This window comes from Coloeus monedula (genome assembly GCF_965178545.1).
Source record: "Coloeus monedula genome assembly, chromosome: 1".
Taxonomy (NCBI): domain Eukaryota; kingdom Metazoa; phylum Chordata; class Aves; order Passeriformes; family Corvidae; genus Coloeus; species Coloeus monedula.
In genome coordinates, this window is record NC_138781.1 from 114,788,959 (window position 1) to 114,806,240 (window position 17,282).

The window sequence follows — 17,282 nt, forward strand, 5'->3', positions numbered from 1 at the left end:
GGGAATAACTTCAGGAAATAATTAATAACAGTTTCACCTGGATGGTTTGTCTGAACAAGTGTAAATGTGTTTAAAACCATCAAAAGCACTAGTTAACATCAAGCAAAGATATGCAATATAGGAAGCAATGGAGTTAAGTCTAAGCCAAAGGTCTTGAAAACCTTGGCTCAAAAGAATTACTAAGATAAGGAATTTCATCTTGAAAAACTGTTTAGATCTCATCACTTGGGTCTACAAAATTAAGACAAGTTATGTGTGAAACTTCTTAATGTAATGAAACTAGTTTCTTCATAACAGACTTTTTAGCATTATCTGTCATGATTTCTTTTTAAGTGTTTTAAAAAACATGTATGTAGAATCCAAAGACAGAGAATTTTATGTCTCTATGCACAGAATTTTATGTCTGTACAACATATAAATACATTCCCCTACTTTGGATCATCAATGAAAAAAACCCTATCTTTTTAATCCAATTTTCATATTATTTGAATAGATACCATAGCAGTACTCGAAAAAAAGAAACTACATCTGAGAATATGACAGCTAGAAACCTGCTATGCTATAACCACAAATTTAATAAAATCCATATATACATAGCCATTTATCTTGCAGGGTTTTGCTGTTTTTCTCATTTCTGTTCCTTATTCTGAAATAAAGAAATACTGTTTCACTCAGTTGAGTGAAATCCTACAGGAATTTAGTGGAGTAAGTATGACTTCAATAACTGGTATTGTATAATACTAGTAGACTGTAATAATATTCTCAATCCAGTAGAATACACTTTCTTTTTCCCTTTCTCAACAAATACTAGAAGGTAACTACTGCAAAAAATCACCTTTTCTTGGTATAGCAAAGCCAATATGTATGAGTCAAATGTATCATTGCAAACGCCATAAAAAATGGTAGCTTACTCATGAGACATAATGATTGTGTATCTTACCAGCTTCAGTCTGACTTCTCTCACTCTGTCTTTATAATAAAATAAGCATTTGATTAAGATCTCAAGAGGTTTTTTAATATAAATTTTCTTTTTGTTCACTTTTGGCTTAATATTTATTACCTAACACTTACTCTAAGTGCATTGGATATATTTTAAATGAGCAATAAGGCTCATGTTGGGACACATCCAAAGGCAAAAGGCAGATAACTTTTCTGTTTGACATAGGAGGAGATAGACAATATCCACAGCCAGTGTTCACTGTGTATAAAAACCCCCTGGTGGCCTCAGCTGCAGTGAGGGATATCAGCTAGACAGAAAGTACAGCACATTTCTGACTCAAGAGTCTTTTTATTTCAGCTGTTTTTTCTCTATGACTTCAGAACATCCTCAGAAGACATAAATGGTTCTTGTTGGCAATTATGAGGACTGAAATATAAGAGAGAATTCCAGTCATCTATCTAACTGAAGACGTTTAGATGTAGGCCAAGCTGGTTAGGCTAGTTAAGACTACTCTATGGTTGCTGTCTCTCTAGAGATACTTGTGGAATCTCTACAGATTACTGAGGGTACCTACACCTCTTTTTATATGAGTTTAGCCTAATTTTTGCATCTAAATGTAGACAAATGCCATTTAACTTGAAGTATTTTATTTAAACAAAAGATGAAAACTTTCTCTGTTTTTATAAATTTGGGAACTGAGGATTCAAGGATATCTTTACATATAAAATATCCTGCTATCAATATATAGAATCATAGAATCATAAAATCATTAAGGTTGGAGAAGACCGCTAAGATCATCGAATCCAACCTTTGACTAAACACCACCTTGACAACTAATCCAAGACTAAATGCAACGTCCAGTTGTTTCTCGAATTCCTCCAGGGACAGTGCCTCCACCATCTCCCTGGGCAGTCCATTCCAATGCCTGACCACTCTTTCAGTGAAGAAATTTTTCCTGATGTCCAACCTGAACCTCCCCTGGCACACCTTGACGCCATGTTCCCTTTTCCTGTTGCTAGTAAGAGGCCAACCCCCATCTGGCTACAGCCTCCTTTGGGATAGTTGGACAGTGATAAGGTCTCCTCTGAGACCCCTTTTCTTGAGGCTAAACACCCCCAGCTCCCTCAGCCACTCTTCATATGACTAATATATTTTATTATGTGATTATTTATCCAAGTAGAAAAACATTTCTATTTTATTGTTGTGCTTGATTCCAGTCAAGTTAGAATAGCTATTTTCTTACAGAACAGTTTTCAAAAGGCTTAATAATTTTGTATGGGTTTTTCAAACACCACCCTAGCCTTTGTGTAACTGAAAACAGTTTGATCTCTACAGAGTTTTTCTACAGATTATATCCTCCTTTTATATTGTCAGTTCATGCACAACAGAAATGTGACTATTTCAAGTATAGATCTTGTTAAAGCACATTAATTTTGCTTATGATAAAGTACGTTGGAGCAGGGGAAAACAAACTTGAAGAGACCATGACAAAAATAATTTCTAGCAATGAGATTAAAGTAAACATGGTCTGCAAGGTTAATGGCATTTAAACATGGTAATTTTCTAGCAGTCACTTTTGCAGCAAATAAGTATGTAAGTGCATTACACAAAACATCAAATTATGTAGTAATAAGGGCCAGCATTAAATTATTTTAAAAATGGAAAAACATGAAAACATGCACACACAAAAATAATCCACTGTGCACACTAAAAAATCCTGCCCCTTCCTGCAAAGAAAGCCCTCCCTGTTTCATTTCACTGTGACAGATGCAGTGGCTGCTATGAGCCAGGTTAATTTGATGCAAACAGATTGATAGTCATCATAGAGCCATCAGCGTCAAATATGCAATTGATGGTTAGTATTTTAATGTGCCTCTCAGAAAACTGAATCTAAAATAGGAATGCAAACCTTACAAAACTGTGTCATTTCTAAAACAAAAAATAGCTCATATCTAAGATCTCCTTAAGAAAGAAATAAATCTTGTTTTCTGCCTGGGAACATTAGAATGCTTTTAAATTTAAAAAAAAAAAAAAGACCACAGAGTACACTATATTATCCAAGTAGACCTCCCCACCATTACCCCAGATTCTATACATATTATTTTTATTTAACATAATTTCTGCATATGTCCATGTCCTGTATCATTGTTGAAGAATTTACCCCTAAGAAATTTTGTCCTCCTGTCTATATTCCTAATTGATAATAACACAATCATATTATCTATATCTGAATCACATGCTGAATATGTACCAGTGTTTGAAGAGTGTGCTTTGCAGCAGAAAGTACAAAATATTCATGAGGTTTAGAAATATTATATTATTTATATACTATTTTGAAATAGTATACAAAACATATTATTAGAAAGTGTACATGTATAGCATGCAGTATCTAGTGACAATAATTATTCCTGAATGTTTTGAGACCTTTTAATATTTTTACTCTTATTTTTCACAGGTATTTTATGGAAGAAAGCTTTTTTTTAAGTGAATGAATAAATGCAGAAAACCAGTTTGGGTCTGACAGACAAGAATTTGACTGACGCGACAATTAAATTGTCACTAAATTGATTTTTTTTTTCATTACTTACTAGTTAAGTAATAACAAACCCAGAACTTCATTTGGGCACTGTAGCATGGATGGGAATGAGGGCAACACAAGCCATAAGTAGGTAGCATCCTTTGGGAGGAGGCATGTTGCTGGGTACTGATCTCATTTGTGTAGTCTGCCATTAAATATCCCTCTGAAAGTGAACCTGAGTGCAACATAATGGACTCCAAATGGCTTCTATTCATGCAAACTATAAAGATTAGTAACTCATTTTTCAAGACAGTCCCATATGAAGTCATGGTCTTAGTTTGTCTCCAAAGAGAGAGTAGTAACATGATGTCTCAAACTAAAAAGTCAGCAACACTGAGTACAGTTTACTACTCTACATGACATTAATATTGAACATTCATGGCATCTGCATGCCATTCTAGAGCTAGAACATAATTAAACAAGGGGTAGAAAGAAATCTACACAATGTTCAGGTTGTGTTGGTTGAAAAAGCAAACATCTTGAAGATGCTAATAGTATTTTTCAAATTTAATTGGTTAGTTTAACAAGTTTTCATGTCAATCATAATGTCGAGAAACTCAGAATTACCAATTACTTCTATATATTTTGGTCCTAAGCTCAACTTCCATATGTTTTAGTTATCACAACAAGCATTTTACTTCTATGGCTGTAATGGATCATGTACTTACAGTATTAGACTAGTACCTGGCTATTCTTGTCCTGTTGAATTACTTTTCTTAGCAGTTCACTTGAACATTGCACTGATAACAGGAAGCTATAACAACTGAATACTGCTGTTTATTGATTTTTATATGATTGGAGAAGAGGACACATTTTGTATTTTATATCTGGAAAGGGCGAAATGGCATACAATTTAAAGTATTTAAATATATTGCAAAATGCTAGGGGAAAACTGGGTGTTTAGATCCTTCAAATTAAAAATATATGATATGATTAAAATATAAAAAATAATATAACCCACAGAATTAGGGAAGGGATCATCCTCTTGTACTCAGAACTGGTGAGGCCACACTTAGAGTACTGTGTTCAGTTTTGGGCCCCTCATTACAAGAAAGACATTGAGGTACTGGAGTGTATCTAAAGAAGAGCAAGAAAGGGTTGCAGAACCCCAGCAGAAGGGTCTGGAGCACAAATCCTATGAGGAACAGCTGAGGGAGCTGTGGATGTTCAGCCTGAAGAAAAGGAGGCTCAGGGGTGACCTTATCGCTCTCTACAATCAACTGAAAGGAGGGTGTAGCCAGGTGGGGGTCAGTCTCTTCTGCCAGGTAACAAGTGATAGCACCTCAAGTTTTGCCAGGTGAGGTTTAGATTGAATATTAAGAAAAATTTCTTCATCACCAGAGTTAAGCATAGGAACAGGCTGCCCAGGGAAATCACCATCCCTGGAGGTAATTGAAAGATGGGTAGATGAGGCACTTAGGGACACAGTTTAGTGATGGGCTTGGTAGTGCTGGGTCAATGATTGGACTTGGAGACATTAAGGGTCTTCTCCAAAGTAAATTAATATATGATTCAATATTTGAAATATAAGACTTTAATGGATTCCTATGAAAAAATCCTTATTTTCCTATGATTTGCAAATCTGAGTGGCTTAGCACATGTTATGTGAGCTTAGTTACTGCTAAGGAAAATATCAAACAGTATGACATATTCATTCTTCACACTTTAAAATGTTATTCAGAAGGTTGAAATTCTGATTCGTACGATTCAGATCCATGGTAAGAGTCAATATTGTATGTTTATATTAAACATTAAAGTTTTTATAATTTTAAGTTTTTTCTCATTGAAAATCCTTAAATGGTATTTGTTTTATTTGCCTAAAATATCAGACTAAAAAAGATGGAAGGAAGAGCTGTCTGGTGCGTCTCTCTCAATTTATATTTATTATGGGTTTGTACTCAAAATCTATTAATATAATATATAAAAGCAAGAAAAAACAGTTATTTTATCTTTGAACAGAACATAAGTCAGGATGTTTTGTAAGTAATCTAAATCACTGTAAGCATTTTCACAGTTTTTTTCTTCCACACACTGAAATAATTTAATTTATTTTTCGAAAGGTATCTTCAGCACAGTGTGAGTAATTGTACCAAGATCATTTGAAAACATTAACTTACACCTTTAGTCTTGGAAGTTTGTGTGTGTGTGTGTGTGACAGAGAGAAAACTGAATTGAGGTAGCAAACTGAACTGTTACAAAATGTAATGTTTTATAAATTAAAAAATTTTGTAGATTATGCAGACGATCTTTCTCATATCATTTATTGAAATGCATGCCAGACTGGAGCTGGAAAATTATTTCCATTTTCTAGCTATTTAAAACCATTTCTCGACTTAAATGTAGATCATAACAATTTTTTCTGTTGTTCTCAGTGTGGTGCAGTTTATAAACACTGAATTAGTACCATCAAAATAGATAATTGGAAGGAAGTTACCCATGGTTTCCATTTGTTCATTGAATGATCAATATACTCTTCAATGGTCTTTTATGTCTTTTGGGAACATCTTGTGAAAAAATCTGTTCAGTTGAGACAAATCGTAGCAAAGTTTCCATTCAATCCCTTGCAAGTTCCATCTTCTAGAGGTTCTTTTGTTTGCATATCTTGTTTGACTGAATGAAATCTGAATATCTTACCTTCCAAATCAATGACTTCATTAATCACTCACTGGTATTCCCTGATGCTTCGAGATTTAAATAGTTTTCAAGAACAAAAATCATTAAATCTTCATGTTAAACTGCTTTAGCTCATTTCTTACTAAGAAGTGTGGGAAATTTTGGCATCTTACATAGAGTTCCTCAGGGTGCTATTGCAGGTTAGTCTGGTAAATCGATGTCTGAAAAAAGTTTGCATTTTGCAAATTCAAATGACATTATTTAATTCACTATACACATAATTGGCAAAAACTTGAAGTGGCAATAGTGTAATAAAATTTCAGCTCTCTTTGAGTATCTAAGATGATGTATCCGTATTAAAAAATTAAATAGTGCATTGCAATGCATCTAAATGTTTAATTTGATTAATTTGATCCAATCAACCAGTATGGTTGATTGGATGGTCTTTGGCATGGTTTTGTTCTGCACCAGCTAGCAGTCTTCTAAACCCATCTGCTTTGGGATTTAGCACAAGCCAGACACTGTTCCAAGGTCAGACTGAATATAAGATTCTAATCTGGAGAATAAGAAAAGTCAACCTTAAAGATATGAGTCTCCAGTGCTGGTTCCTCTCAAGTGCCAGAGAGTGGTCCTTAGCACATTTAGTTTACTAGGACAGCTGTAGTTCTAGTGGGATCTAGAAATGTAGATTCCCACCTTGGTCAGGACAGCCAAGAGGCTGGCGAAGAATCTGGAGGGCAAGCCTTAAGAGGAATGGCTGAGATCACTTGGTCTGTTCAGCCTGGAGAAGACGAGACTGAGGGGGAACCTCATTGCAATTACAACTTCCTCATTAGGAGAAGTGGAGGGGTAGGTACCAATTTTTTCACTCATAACCAGTGACAGGACTCAGGGAAAGAGCATGAAGCTGAATCAGGGGAGGTTTAGGTTGGATATCAGGAAGTTTTTTCACCCAGAGAGTGGTTGAGCACTGAAACAGTCTCCCCAGGGAAGTGGTCACAGCACTAAGCCTGAGAGAGTTCAAGAAGCATTTGGACAACGCTCTTGGGCATATGATGTGATTCTTGGGGTGTCCTGCTAAAGGCCAAGAGATGGATTTGATGATCATTCCGGGTCCCTTCCAACTCAGCTTATTCTATGACTTTAGGATTCTATGACAACTAGATCAGTCGTAGGAAGAGCTACGTCTGTGTCTACATAGAAGAGAACTTTAAAGACATTTCTTGATGCGATTACTGTACTACTTCTGATTGAAAATACCACTTCTTCATATTTCAGTTTACCCATCTTCAAAATGAATCCAATAGTCATAAAATTATTGTAATTCAACACTGTGAATGACTGGTAGGTCTGAGGAACTATCATTGTTTTAAAACAAAAATTGTATTTTTTCTAAAATCTGTTGCACTATGAAAATGGGAAATCTGAGTCATAACAAAACCTTCAAAATTAAGCTATATCATTGATGTAAAATGGTCATTGCTCTTTTTCTATATTAACTAAGTCTTTATCAGTTAAACAAAGGAAATGGCTTTCTGTGGTTTACTTCCACTAAATAGGAATATTGGCTGAAAAAATTACTATCTCTTTAGAGCATCAGCAAAATACTCTGTGTTCACATATTAAATACTAATGTAGAACTGAAAATGGCCATTGCAGGCTGCAGTTAATGTTCTGTGTGTACACCATAGGAATGAGTGTTTCAACCCAACTAATGTCTGAGTATGTTGTCCAATGGACATGGAATGAAGGAGAATTTTTCAGGGACAAGAATAAGGGTGAAATTATTGTGCTGGGGAAGTTTGAAATGGTGATTTAGGGAAGTTTAAAACAGTGATTCTCAAAAGTCCCAGAGAGGTCTGATGACTTGTATACATCAAGGTGGCAGACCAGCAACAGCACAGAGAGATGGAACTATTTTAGAAGTCACGAAAAGTCTTAACTAAAGGAAATTTGAAAAATGAAAGAAATATGATGACAGAATAGCTGGGGCATTATTCCTATATTTTCCATTACAACTAACACAAACCTAAAGAAATGAGGGACAAAAACACTGAACACTTCTGTTTATTGTTTTCTCAGATTGTTCCCAGACATTCTCTGATATCCTGGGCCTCTTACCAAGAAGGCCCAGAAGCTCCCAAAGCACAGTCCAGAGACCATAGCACAGTCCAGGAAGCTCTGCTCTAATCCTGGCTCTCACAAAGGCCTCAGCACTGGTTAAAAGAGTGCTTGACTCTCCTTAATCAGGGGTCATCTGCAACAAATACTACAGATAGCTGGGTCAAGAACATCAAGTCCTGCTCCTTAGAATTTGTTAGAGCCACCTCAGGCCCAAATATTTGTGCATCCCTCATGAAGTTCCACAAGGGGAAGAGTAAAGTCCTGCACCTGGGGAAGGACAACCTCATGCAACAATACATGTGTCTGGCAGCAATGCAGCCAGAAAACAGCTTTCAGAAAAGGTCCTGGTGAACACCAGTTTGAAGATGAGCTGGCGGTGTGCCTTTTTGGCAAAGAAAGTGAATAGTATCCTGGGCTGCATTACACAAAGTATAGCCAGCAGGTTGAGGGACATCATCCTTCCCCTCTCTTAGCACTGCTGAGGCCACATCTGAAGTTCTGTGTCCATTTCTGAGCTCCGCAGTACAAGACAGACATTGAGAGGGGCCAATGAAGGTCCTCCTCTAAGTTGATTATGGGCTATCTCACCTATGAGGAATGGTTGAGAGTACTGGGACTATTACGCCTAGAGAAGAGAAGGCTCAGGAGAAACCTTATTCATGTGTATCAATACCAGAAGGGAGAGTGCAAAGAAGATGCAGCCAGACTTTTTTCAGTGGTGTTCAGCAACAGGACAGGAGGAAATGGACAAAAACTGAAGAACTGAATGCTCCATCAGAAAATAAGTTAATGCTTGCTGTGAGGGTGACTAAGCTCTGCAACATGTTGCCCAGAGATGCTTTGTATTTAAACAATGGATTTTACCATTTCTTCTAATTCTTACCATGTAAACCATCTTAGAATCTCTCAGTAGTCAATATAAAGAAATAAAGATGTCTGGGAATAATTAGTCCAGTTATAAGGTGGATATAATTAATTGCTCTCTAGAGATACATCTGTCATCTTGTCAATTACAGCATAATGGACATGGCTGGGTGTCTCATATTTCTTAGATCTTATATGAATGCAGTAAACTGAGATGAATTCTAACTCAGCTATTCACATAGAGATGATTGAAGTGCTGAAAATTAAAGAAAAGCTGAAATAGTACTTTGAACAGTGTATTAGGAAAATTCATTTTGTTAAGGTATTTTATTCCACAAGTATTGTCCTTGTCAGTCAGGAGGTACATTGGTCTTCTGATCAATTTAATAATAAAATTCTAAAGTGTCAAATATTTTTCTCTTTGAAGTAATAGAAATAATGGCTAGGCTGCAAATTCCATATGGCTTTGGAACACTGTTTAAGACACTCCATTGGAAATACTAACTGTACTGTTGTCGCTTTCTAAACAAGACAAGATATGTAAATATTTTCACATGGTTTTTGGCTTCCACACTTTTCTAAGGCATTTTTATTCCCCTCCTGGACTGAAACTTGACACAGAAAAATCTAAATAAAAATATTATAGTCTTACATTTCTGATTTACTTTTCTTGTAGAATAAGGTTGCTGTAGCAGCACCAAAAAAGGCATGGATATTATTTTTGCAATCTAAAATTAGGTGGTCTTTGGAATATCTGAGTTAAAACATTTAATTTGTCTGGGTTTTTTCTTCTAGTCTATTGTTTCCTTCATGTTTCACATAAACATGGTTTCTAATTTCAACGAAAAAGTTAGACTATGTAGAACATTCATGACACTATACCTTCTTTTTTCATTTCTCATCCTTTGTAGTATTTTTGCACTCAAATCATCATGGTGGACAAGGACTAAAGAAAAAGAGAAAAATATTACAGCTTTTACTGTTTTGCAGAAAACATGCAAAACCAGAATACAGGCCCCAGAGATTTTAATATTATTCAAATTCATTGGCTGTAATCTCAACATACCAGCAGTATGATCCTGCAGAAGTGTTCTGCAGAGTCACATATTGATAGAATCATATATACTTAAGATGAGAAAAAAAGGCAGCTGTAATAAGCATGGAGCAAAATGGTAGCAACTGGTTCGGAGTTTCAGCTGTACATGTAAGTAGGAAAGTTTATGTCTTATAGACATTTTTCAGAAGCTTAGATATAGTGTTGACATCAAACATCAATTCTGCAGACCACCGCTATAACTGCTATCCATATTGGCAAATTAGGAATATGGATGATAGTAAAATATGGGATTCTTCACTTCGAAAAATGAAAAAATCAGGTGATAGATAAAGGGATCTGGACAGTCACTTAAAGAAACTTTGTCTTTTCCAAAAGTAAAATCTGCTTGCAGGAAAAACTGGTCATACTCTCTAGCTTTTAGTTAATCTCCCTTTATGAATACAAAGCAATTCTTTGAAGATGTGATATTTTTTCTGTGTTTCTTACCAACATATATTCATATGGATTAAGTACCCATAGAGTTTTTAAATTGAATGTCAAAGCAGCTTGGTTCCAAGGATCATTTAAAAACTTGTCTTCCAAGAATTAGTTCTTCCTGGCATTTTTTCACACTGTCATATTGCTTTATCTTCCTGATTTTTTCAGGCTTTCTTTTTCAGGTTTTTCCCAAACTTTTCCAGCCTGTTCTCCTTCTCAGTGCTGTTTTGCTTTTGTAGGGCTCTCACACAGTGATACTGAAATAATCTTACAATGTAATGCTTACATTGGCAGAATCACTATTCAGATATCAGTCTGTTTGCTTAACTGATTTTTTTTTTTCTTTCAATCCTTGCACATCCAGATTTAGATTACTTATTCTGGTGCTTCCTCTTTATATGTGAATTTTATCCTTTAGTACCTTATGAGAAACAGATATGGTAAGTATCTATGTAAACATCTATGAAAGGATAAATATTTTGCTGCAATTCTAAGTGTAAAGTCATCTTGATGGGCTTTAAAGTAATGCTGCAGAATGAAGCTGACAATCAACTTTATTCCAAGTGAATCAGAGACTTGTGTAGTGCTCTATATACCCACTGCTTTTCTTATCCCATATTGTTCCCCCTGCTTCCCTTGCCCCTAGTTCTGGCCACCCCCTCGGGTTCTCCCTATTGGTTCCTGTACCCCAACTCCGCCCATGTACCGCCCCTGCGATCTGATAAAACCCCCCTGCTCCCCAACCACGAGTCCCTCTGCCTCTGGGGATGGCTGGGGCAAGATGTAACCATTAAAGGTCCTGGGAAGCCGCCATGAGGGTCCCTTCTCGCCTCCTTCGCCGTCACTGTGCTGTAGAGCTGACAGCCACCGGAGCAAGAGTGCGGAGCCGTCCGAAATGGACTACGGGAGGACAAAATGGTTGCTCTGCCCTGAGTAGCTCTGCTGAGCTCTCTGGGAAAGCTGCAGCTTGCTAAACTAAACCGAGCACTGCAACAGACTTGTATCTCTCTGCACCCTTTCGTGTCTATTTAAAGTATATCTCCATTTTCCTCCGCTGTGTGCTGGGAAGAAGAACTGAGATAAATCATCATCTTTCGATGAAATTGTTGTGTGTGAACCTTTGTTTTTGGATACATTAGAGACTTATGACACTTAATTCTCCAGCAAAATAAGTAAAATACATTCGTTACACATCTAATTTGTATAAATTAATAAATTTTATCGTCCAATTCTAAAAATGGCTCCAGTATATAAATAAATATTGTAGTCCTGATAAAAGGAATTGGTTTTTAGAAGAAGGAGACAAGACTTTTATGAACAAGGCATGAGAAATATTTCTAAACATGGGAAGAGACATGGAAAAAATAGCAATGTGGGAAGCTCAAAAGGCAGAAGATCAGAGAGACCCAAGAAAAGAGCAAGTGAATGGGGGGAGTAAGGAGGAGGGGGAAACATCAGAAGCAGGAAAAGTGAACAGCAATTTGTGGTAGAAGAAAATCAAGTAAATCCTCGCTAATGAATGTAAGACAGGGAAGAAATCATGGTACAGTGATTTTGGCAGTGCAGTGACACAGTTGCGAACATATAGACAAAAAGGGTGTAGTCAACTTAGTAATATACAGGCAGAAAAGGATACACTTAAATTTCCTTAGTCATCACTAAGAGACTTTTCCCATATTTTTATCTATTCTACAAGTATGTGAGACCAACTGTGGAGCTTATTCTATCAGTATTTCAAGCATCATATTATATCTAGATATGTCATATTTTCTCTAGATACATCAGCACATATAACTACAGATTCACAGATTATAGCAAAACATTGTAATTGCTTCTAATAGTAATGTACACTTCTAGTGCTAATGAACACTTCTACAGGTAATGCAGAACATTTACAGCAGCAAAAGTCTTGATGTATGTATGTCACACAGATATGCTGTCACACCCTGAAGATCGAGCACTGGCTTTCAGAGTTAAAAATTCAAGTCAAAACTAGTGTGAAATGACATACCTGAGGTATTCCAAAATGGATATGCAATGAAACTCCCTAATGCATGTACATGTAGATAGCCTTATGCAAAAATGGGAAAGCAGAAATGGATTCTGGATTCACGTTTTTAAGATTTGGGCTATAAACCTGACATAATGGAATGGAATTAACTTAATTTCATTTGATTTTCATGCTTTGGTGAAAGTGTGGCAAAACATGAGTATTCACAAACCAGACTTTACTCTTGTACTCTTACTCTCCTGACACTTTTCTGCAATGATTTTGTTGTTTATGGAGTATGAGATTTATGCTTATCTCAGCAATTTTATTTCTTTTTTCAAGTACAGATGATTCATTTCTGAACTGCAAAAATTTTAAGTTCTGACAGATCTGAAATATATCTTCATCCCTCATGGTCTGTAACTGCTTCTCTTTGCACTGGTTGTAATTCCCAGAAGTGTCAAAAATCCTTTTGAAGGATAGCAAAATGTCAGAAAAAGTGATACTAGAAAAATGCTTCTCTTATTTTGGGTGAGACACTGCAAAGTGGATGTAATCAGTGAAAGCAGGAATAAATAGCTATTGAAGAAAGCAATTATGATCAGTTCTTATGCTCTTTCCCAGAAGAAAATCTGCAGATGGCAGTCCAGCAGGTATCATGGAGAAATAAGTATTAAAAAAAATGTTAAAAAGTTGAAAAAATCCATATCTACATATCATTGTAGAGCAGAATTGTCAGTATGATACTCAATATTCATTATGGGACATCTGATTATCAGTGGTCTATGCTCAACTGTATTCAAAGTCATGTCACTCATCCCACAGAAATTTTATGCCCTCACTATTTTTTACTGAAGGGATCTTTCTATACTCTTTCTATTATCCCAGAGGTACATGAACAGAAGAAATATTGTACATAATATTAAACATGAAATGTGCATTTACTGTTATTTAGAAAGATGAACCAGCACTGCTACTTTCAAAGTATAATTTTTGTAAGCTGTGTTCCTAGAGAGGGCACTCTTGTGTGCCAATCTTGTGCCCTGATGGAAAGATGAATGTGGTGGTTTCATTGGGGAAATCCCTGTGGCAATATGAGACTTGTCAGATTTCTAAGGAAGAGATAGCCAGGTAGGCATAGTGGCTCATTGGCAAACTGGACATTCTGATTGTTACAGAGTGCTTATGAGACCCTTGTCTTCCTCTGTGGAGCAATCTCAGGACTTGAATAGTTCTTTTGACCTAGACTGGTGTTTCTGTAAGGGGTCACAAACATGTCTGTCCTTCTCAAGATATGACTGCTGCATTTAGGGTTAGATGGAGAGGAGAAGGGTGGTTGAGCCTCAGCATCTGAGGTAGGTCAAGATTGCAGCACTGCTGCCACTGGAACTGTGGCTTTGTTACTTGGTGTCTAAACAGAGGGGAGATGGGAGCCTACACTGGAGTCAGAGCAACATCACACAGTGAAATCTGCAAGATAAAATAGCAAGTTCCTCATCTGAAGGTCTGTGCTTATCACTGATTAACAAGGCTAGCAAAACTGGGCTTATGTTTGCTGTTGCAAACATGAGTAAAAGCTACTGCCTCATTGAGCTTTCTCTGCCTGCAGAGAAATGAGAATTTATTGCTTCTAAATTCAGCTCTGGCTACTGCCACTCATACCTCCATCATTCTGACACTGCCTTTCTACAGTGCATTTCATCTGGGGCAACATTTCTTTATTTAATCAGGAGATTCAGTGAACTGCAGTGAAGGCACTTAACAGTCACTTAACATGCTGAATCTTTTCACTGTTAACTTTAAGCTCACTTTCCTTATAATCCATGTCCTAGGAATATTCAAAAGGTTTAAAAGCTCAGATATTAATACTAGGAGTTTGAAATACTAATTTCAGACCATATTTTAACATAAGAATTACAGATATGCTCACTTGAATTTCAAAGATATTAAGTAAAAAGTTTGTAGTCATAGACTCAAAATAATTTTGAACCACTAATCAGCACTTAATATATGTGTGAAATCTAACATGGAGATTTACAGTGCTTATTGTGTTTTATGCTTCCGTGAAACTGCCTTCTTTCTTACTGATGGATGGAGGTAGAGTAAACAATGTCACCTTCATATTTCCTTGTGGATGTGCTGTATAAAGAGCTTGGAATTTTCTTTAAATTTATATGTCTTTATTCCTAAACAGAATTTCATCAACTTTTCACTACTGAGCATTGTATTTTAAAAAATAGATAATTCAGTGCACTGCTTATTTCATAAGATTTTTGGGAGTACCTTTAACTGTTTGCTTCCCTCGCAATGCTTTAATGTCCAGATTTTGGTTTCATGATTTCTAGAGGTAAAAAACCCCACAGCATTGGGGTTTATTAACTCCATAAATAGAAAATTTTGCATTCAGTTTAGGAAAGGACAGCAGAGTCATCTTATCAGGATCTAAATGGCATTTCTTTCCTACTGTAGACAGAATTTTTTGGCCAACTTGTAAAGCCACAAACAATTCCAGTTAAGGGATGGTACTTTTAGTATGAAAGTATTCTGATATGAGTAGTCAGCTCTTCTTCCAGGAATAAACTGTGCCCAGAAAAGATGAACACCTTTCATACTAACATAAACACACCTCCATTAAGATTTAGCTCTAGTTTGTAGAGGCTCATTCATTCCTTTTGCTAAAATTTGCTAAAATTCCTTTTGTTCTAAAATTATAGTTTAACAGATACCTCTGTTAGAATGCTTATTTCTGTAATGTGAAATGTTGATGTTCCTATGGAACTTGAAATTCCATATGTATTTAGGCATCATTTTTAATGGCTTGAACTTCAGCCACTGTAAATTAGCACATCCCAAAATAGCACAATTTTCATATTGCTCCTTATTTATAGCTTGCTCATAATAACAATTTATAGAATAAGGGGCTTATTTTCACTATGACAAAGTCATGTTTTTCAAAGGCCAACACCAATTTTAGCCATGTTTCAATAAGCTGCATAAATTAACTATTTCTGAGTAAAAGTCAGAGATTAAAGGTGACTCCATTGTCATTTCTAGAATTAAGACACTGTCCAAATATTTGATATCCAGGAGAAAAATGGAGGCCTCTGTGAGATCACTGCTTTCCCACAGCTGGTTGTTCAACAAGCCCAGCAGAGCAATGCCTGGGGCTATGATGAGATTGTTGAAGATCACTTAAAAGCATGTGCAGTCCTGCCATCATCACAGAATGGTCCATTGCTTCTGAAGTGATTAAGGCAAATTTTTCAGATTGGTTTTATCTTCATCTTCTTCTCCCCATTAAAAGAAACATTAAAAATGTAGAAATGCTAGTTAGAGTTCTATTCTGAAATTTTAGCAAGTAACACGGAAATTAATATTAATGTTGGATGATAATTCTTATCCTCAATCTCATTAGTCACTGGAACAAACCTTTCCTAATCATTTTTCTGCTAGTCTTGAATGTGACCTGTGTTGTATGACTGGCAGAGGACAAAAAAAATTCCAAAACATCCTTTTTGGTAAAGAGTACTGCTGAGTGTTTCCTCTTTAGTAGTCATCATATGCAGCTTTCCATAAGGTCTAGTCTCCTTGGGTACAAAACAGATGGTTCAAACTTAATAAAATAGATACTATGGGGAATACAAGAATTACTTGTACCAAAACTAACTTTATGTTCCCTTATAGGGCCCAGACGAGCTATGATGTGAATGTGAACTCTGAGACTGCAGCCAGGTTGGCCTCTAATCCCTGTAAAGCAATAATGCCATTAAACTGGATTTTTTTCTTCTTTTCGACATCTGCTGGCTTGAAAGTCTCCTTTAGTTCCTCTCATACATTCCCCAGATTAACATGATTTTTGTGCCACTCTGTGCTGTTAACATCTGTGTTTCAGGGCTCTTGGGCAAGGCATAAGGAGATTCATGTCTTCGGAGGGTATTATCATAAACAAAATACATCACATGAATCACCAAGATTTGTCCAGGTCAGTCATTAGTTTTTAGCTTTTGCCTAGCATTTTCACTGAGAAGTCATGAATCCCTAGTGTTTGGGGACCAGAGCTCTTCGGCTCTTGCACCATTTAGTAACACCACTACTTCTGGACAATTGAGTTTGGATATGGAAACTCTGTCTTTTAAAGACCAATTCTGAACATGAACAGGAATAATCTCTACCTTTTTAGTCTCTGTGCAGTCATCTTGTTTAGTCTCTACAGGACTTTGGGCCAGAGCTGATGTGCTAACACAGAGATGCCAAAGATGAGCTTTGGCAGGCAGGATCCCATGCAGTCTGGTAGGCAGGTCAGGCAGCATATGAGAGCACATTTCCAGATTCATTATCTGCATGGAGAGCAAACAGCTTTGTATCAATAGAGGTTACATCCCAGAATACAGCTGAGACATCAGCAGAGACCATGCTGACACCACAAGAGGCAGCCCACCATTACAGCTAATTAGCAGAATTGCATCACTTCAACTACTAGTGTGGAATGGTAAAGACACCAGGTTGAAGCCTAATCAGAAACTGAAGATAGAACAGAAAACTAAAAGCCAGATTATCAAACTAAAGGAAAATAAGAAGAGATTTGGCTTAGTTCTGAGACTTCTGGGTCTTTGTGGTGTATAAACATGCTGGTTCCCTG